Below are 6668 nucleotides of genomic sequence, written 5' to 3'. Positions count from 1 at the left end.
ATATTATCAGCCTTGTCGTTTTAACTCCGATTTCAGCCTGTTTTTCTTTCTGGATTTGCTTCCAAAGTCGTTTTTCCCCCAAGTAAAATATGCAGGGCAGATTTTTTGTTTGATTTTGGAATTCTCTCTTAGATGGGTTGCTGTCTCCAGGTATTGTGTAATATGTTATGTGGATGAAACCAGGTGTAATTTAAATTTAGGGTGTAATAACCCAACCCCACCCCTTCCTCTTCACACCACATTCACCTCGCCAGGTATCCTTTACATACCCCCCCCCCTGCCAATCAGGCATACCGCTATATACTGAACTTTGAACCCGGGCTTTTAATGTTTCCTGTCCGTCATCACCCGACCACGCCAAGTGCCATCCGGTGCACCATTCGCACTGACCGTCAGGACAGCAGTGCGCACCAATTTAAAAAAAAAAAATTCTATACAAAATGAGTTATTCAGCAAAGGGAGATAATTTCGAAGAAAGGGAGATAATTATATTAACACCGTTTTTAAATAGAAGCATTACATTAAAGCCTGCTTTTATCCGGACTTTCCGAGTTCTTTCAGCAGTAGACTGACGTATCGATTATTTTCCCGTTACAACGTACGTATCTATTGTTATCATCTAGCTATTGAACAATTTATTATCTATTTAAATGGGGTGCCTAAGAGAGTATATGTTAGAGTAGAAGGTGTTAGGGTTAGTGTTCATTGTAGGGTAAAAGCGAGTTTTGCTTGAAATAATGTGTTAGGGTTAGCGTTCGTGGTAGGGTAAAAAGCGAGTTTTGCTTGAAATAATGTGTTAGTGTTAGCGTTCGTGGTAGGGTAAAAAGCGAGTTTTGCTTGAAATAATGTGTTAGGGTTAGCGTTCGTGGTAGGGTAAAAAGCGAGTTTTGCTTGAAATAATGTGTTAGGGTTAGCGTTCGTGATTAGATAAAAGCGAGTTTGCTTGAAATAATGTGTTAGGATTAGCGTTCGTTATAGGGTAAAAAGCAAGTTTTGCTTAAAATAATGTGTTAGGGTTAGCGTTCGTGATTAGGTAAAAGCGAGTTTTGCTTGAAATAATGTGTTAGGATTAGCGTTCGTGGTAGGGTAAAAGCGAGTTTGCTTGAAATAATGTGTTAGGGTTAGCGTTCGTGATTAGGTAAAAAGCGAGTTTACTTGAAATAATGTGTTAGGGTTAGAGTTCGTGATAGGGTAAAAAGCGAGTTTTGCCTGAAAAATGTGTTAGGGTTAGCGTCCGTGATTAGGTAAAAAGCGAGTTTTGCTTGAAATCATGTGTTATGGTTAGCGTTCGTGATAGGGTAAAAAGCGAGTTTTGCTTGAAATAATGTGTTATGGTTAGCGTTCGTGATTAGGTTAAAAGCGAGTTTTGCTTGAAATAATGTGTTAGGGTTAGCGTTCGTGATTAGGTAAAAAGCGAGTTTTACCTGAAAAATGTGTTACGGTTAGCGTTCGTGATTAGGTAAAAAGCGAGTTTTGCCTGAAAAATGTGTTAGGGTTAGCGTTCGTGATTAGGTAAAAGCGAGTTTGCTTGAAATAATGTGTTAGGGTTAGCAGTCGTGGTAGGGTAAAAAGCGAGTTTGCTTGAAATAATGTGTTAGGGTTAGTGTAACTTGTCTAGGTCGAGTGCGACCTGTTGTACTGAGTTTATCAACTGGAGACTGAGACGTCACTCTAAACATTGAACTCTCGAGTAATTCGAGGGAGCGGATCACAATATATTGGTTGTGCTCAGCTACAATGCCAATGAAATTAGTCAAACGCAGAGCCGAGATCTGATCTACCTGCCGACTGTAGCTGCAAATATCTGACCTGTCTACAGAAAATCGACCTACATGCAAGACTTGGTACGATTGCGGCACAATAATTTTCTGCCTGAATAACTATGATCTACCTGCAGAATTATGATCTACCTATAGAAATTTGATCTACATGCAGAAATTTTATGTACCTGCAACAATATAATCTGCCTGCAGAAATGTCATCTACCTGCAAGAATCTAATCTTCCTGTAAAAAAAGAATAATCTGGCACTATTGTGTTGATTATTGCTCCCGTGAATTGTAAAAACTTGCGAAATTACGTTGGCGCTAATTAGCTGATCATTTTGCAGAAAACAATAATCAAACTTTTGGTTGATGATTCAAAACATAAAAATCGACATTCTATATACGTGAGGGAATGTTTACTCTTTCATGTAAGAAATGCAAGAAAACTGACTGACTCGTTATGAATGCAAAACAAACATGTAATGATGGTAATTCTGGCTCGGGTCTCATTTACTGTTCTACCACCCCCGCCCCACCTAGGATGCGATTCCTTATCTAAACGGTTAACACACGCACAACATATTGTGCTGACTGTTTATCTTCTAGGAAAAATTAACGTGACTCCTCGATATGCCATACTGACTTCTGAGCACATTCCACTGTCCATACCGAATTTCGAGCATTGCCGGAAGAATCACAATATTGACAACTGGACTTTTCCTGCTACCAAAATTGACAGTGGAACGCAGTAGTCTAGCGGAAGAGAGCTGGACTGCTGACACGTAAGTCTCGAGTTCGATTCCGGGTTCAAGTCAGTAGACCGTCCCTGAGTCCACCCAACTCTGATTGGTACCTAACTCACTTTAGGGAAAGTAAAGGCGGCTGGGCATTGTGCTGACCACACTATCTCTTCATATGCCGAGGTCACAGAAACAAGTGAACTGTACTTCACTTGCCCCATAGACCGTCAGGTTTGAAAGGGATACTTTAATACTGACAGTAGTTCCAAAAGTGTATGAAGGCATAGTGCCGGATTTGTAAAAAACAAAAAAAAAAGGAAAGTTTTCTTTTAAAACATGACGATTCATGGGGCATGTGAAGTAGAGTTCACCTGTTTCTGTGGCCTCGGCAGATGAAGGGATAGTGTTGTTAGCACAATGCCCAACAGTCAATTTTTCTGTATCGTGAGTTAGATACTCATCAGAGCTGGGTGGACTCAGGGACGTTCTGCTGACTTGAACCCGGATTCGAACTCGAGACTCTCGGGTTAGCAGTCTAGCTGTACCGTTAGGCCACGCCTTCCCACACCGGATTTGACTGATCAGCGAATTTTTTTTACAACTTTACGATTTGCTCAGCAACTCTGTCTTAGACACTTAACCTGTAGCGCACTTCCACTCTCTCTCTTTCCTAGTTTGACTCTCCATTGCTCTCCTTTTCACTCTCTAATTCTCTCTCATATGATGTTGGATATTGTATGGACAGATGTGCCTATAGATATTATATTGAAGCTTACATATGTATGTGTCTTCTTGAAGTAGAGTTTATCTGTTGTTCTACCCTCAGCATATGAAGGCATATTTTGATCAGCTGTAAGCCTTGCCGTTATTACATTCCCCGCTTACATCAGTTGCCCGTAAAGAAACGAGGGACTAGATTACAGAGGCGTAGCGATGGGGGGGGGGGCAGGGGGGTGGTATATATGTCCCCGGGCGACGACCTAAGGGGGCGCCAAAATGGGTTGTAAAAACAAATTAAAATGTCATTTTAGCTGCACTTTTCAAAAGTTTGAGGTGGGGGTGTAAATCGAAAGTTTGAGGAGGTGGGGTGCAGATCGAAAGTTTGAGAGTGGGGGGGGGGGGTGCAAATCGGAAGTTTGAGGGGGGTTGCAAATTGAAAGTTTTTCCCCGGGCGCCGGGAAGGGTCGCTACGCCTCTGCTAGATTACGCTAAGTTATCTTGGTACTCTCGACCGCTCAGCCACAAAACCGAACGAGCAGTAGATTTTTTAATATCAATTAATTATACCTGGCGAACAAACGGATTCCTGTGTACCTGTGTTTTATAAACATAACGGAATCTTCAAAGATTTAACATCTGACAACTTAAGCTGTATGTATGTCTATATGTCTGTATTTCTGCACATGGCCTAATACATACCTCAGACAAAAACAATGTCCTTTCTTATAAAACTGTTTTATGCACCAGACCCCCGTACTGAAACCACATCAAAAACTCGCAACCCTCCCCAACACCCCTCGCAACATTTTTTTTACAACCGATACCAAACTTTTATTAACCAATTTCAGCTGAAATCCCCCCCCCCCCCAAAACCTTTGTTCGAGATTACCTCCCTTTAAATTGTGCCAATTTTTTAGAGACTATTACCTCCCTTTTATTGTGTTATTTAACTGCAGTTTCTTTTCCTTTCGCTTTGAAAGGAAATCAATGATGAAACGGGAAAATCATATGTTTAACTGTGCACAATAGGGGGGGCGGGGTGGGTGGCTGTAATCGGTTGAATAAGTGGGATTTGAAACTATCAGTAATCGGATACACCATCAAAGGTTACGTTTTAAGGTTAGCTGATACGTTCGGAGTGACGTCATACAATCGTTACTTCAGCCGCGAGGCTCTATTGTTTTGACGTCATGCAATTACAGTGCGCGGCGCATCGTTCATGTTGATGATTCTAGCTGCTACGTAATCTATCCGCAATGACGTCACGTAAACCGTTCGGCCTGACGTCATAGGTTTCACGCTGGGCATCATCATGCGGTTGTTGCAGTTGACGTGATGATCAGACCCGAGTGGCGTCACGTTGGCGACGGTGCCGGTTCCAGCCTGTGACGTCACACGTCGAATCACATGACCTGATCTGGAACTTGGTAACGCTTGCCTCAGCAAACGGTGTCGACTTCGGGTGAAGGTCGAACAGTGTGACGTCAGACACCTGACCCTCAAAGGTCACACTCGAGAGTGTAAAAATCTGGTCACAACGCACTTAGAACGAGTTCATTTCTCTAAAAAAAAATTAATTAAAAAAAAATTCGCGGATGAATGCACGCTGTGTGCTCACGTCTGTGACACGTGAACGCTTCACGTGACAGAGTGACGCAACAACTCATGCAACAAAACACCTGGTCGATCTCACCTTACACCAAATACAGGTTCGTTACCGAAATCGATACATTAATTACATCTCATTACACTATATAACAAGGCTGTGAACAATATTTGTCATTGTTATAGATTTAAGCACAGTCAAAATTACAAAACTGTTTTTTTCTACTCAGGGATGCGTAACACGTCAAGCGTTCTTGAAAGCTAATTACGATTTTTTCTCTCTTATAAAATATTTCCTATATTCTCCTGGTACGAGAGAGTTAAGACAGAACAAAACCACATTGTAATAAGACATAGCGTAGTTGAAAACACTCCACTGATTTTAAGTAAGGAATATACACAAGCTATGTTACACCTACCACTTACTATTTCGATGCAGTCATTATCCGCATTTACAAAGCAATGTTATATTCTAAGAATAATGATAATTCGGGTTATATTCACCATAAAACACCAAAAAGGGAAGTAATAAGCAATTTAAAAAAAAAATATTTTATTTTTATTTTTTTGAATTAAAGGAAGACATAAAACATAAGTTAATTTTTTTTTAAAATTCAATTTAAATATATATTTGTGCAATTTAATAAAATCGACCAGTACGAACAATTTTAAAAAATGTTTTACATTTTTTTTTAAATTTAAGCTTTTTATACAAACCGTAATAAATAATGTAATATAGTACTATATTTAGTTTGCTTTTCATAGAATTTGTAGTGTTTAGATCAAACTTTACATGTAAGCTCAATGTTCGCACCAAAATCAGGCCTACGCTGATGACGTAATCTCAGATTCTGCAAAAACGAATCTAGAGAATATTTCTGCAATTTATTATTTTATCGTGTCATTTCAGTCTCTTTTTTTAATTTTCTACACACACACCTGAGGAAGCGGACCTTACTTAATTACCCATTATGTTAAAAGTTGTACGAAAAATGTTGCACTGAATGAAATTTCTCAAAAAAAAACTCAACAATAAATGAATAAATATTTAACGTAATCTTCAGCGGTTGATTAAACTTTTTGCCCTAGCGGTATTACAATAATGATCATCGGAGTTTGAAGACTAAACTGATTTAAACAAAAATATTTTTTTTTTCTGGCATGCATAATTTTCTTTTGTATCTATAAATGTTAATCATAAAATTTTTTATTAAAAATTTTAAAATAAAAAAAAACATTAAAATATAACAGTCATAAGATATTCAGGCAAGTGTAGGTTGCTGGTGGGTAGAGAAAGGGGAGGGGTGGCGAGTGAATTATTTGTTTCTCGGCGATATATGTTTGAGGCTTGTTCGGCGATATTTAGACTGATGTGCTTACTGCGAGTAGGTTAAAAATTACAGATATATTATGTGTCTTAATAATATATGCCAAATTATCCTGAAGGCTTTTTATAATAGTTCCACACACTAACCACTTATAACACCCCCCCCCAACCCCACTCCCCCAGTTTGTATTTTGGAGGAAAAAATTGTGTTGAGAAAAGTAATTCCGCTTCGAATGACGGCCATTTTACAAAAAAAAAAAAAAAAAAAAAAAAAGCAGACGGAGGAGAATATCAAAATATTTTCTTTATTCAGCTTACACAACATGCATCTGTCAGACAAATGTAACAGCCCCAGAGTAAATAAATAATCCTCTAGATCAGCGGTTCCCAACCCTGTGGCCGCGGGCGCCATGGCGCCCGCTGAACGATTCGTATGTGCCCGCCTCTCACTATTCGACAGAGACAGAATTTTTTTCATAAATATTATTTTAAAATATGATTTATTTTTTTC

This window comes from Physella acuta, unplaced genomic scaffold, assembly GCF_028476545.2.
Source record: "Physella acuta isolate Inbredline_101_S28 unplaced genomic scaffold, ASM2847654v3 ptg000313l, whole genome shotgun sequence".
Lineage (NCBI taxonomy): Eukaryota > Metazoa > Mollusca > Gastropoda > Physidae > Physella > Physella acuta.
The sequence above is the reverse complement of the archived record's forward strand: the minus strand, read 5'-3'. Positions refer to the sequence as shown.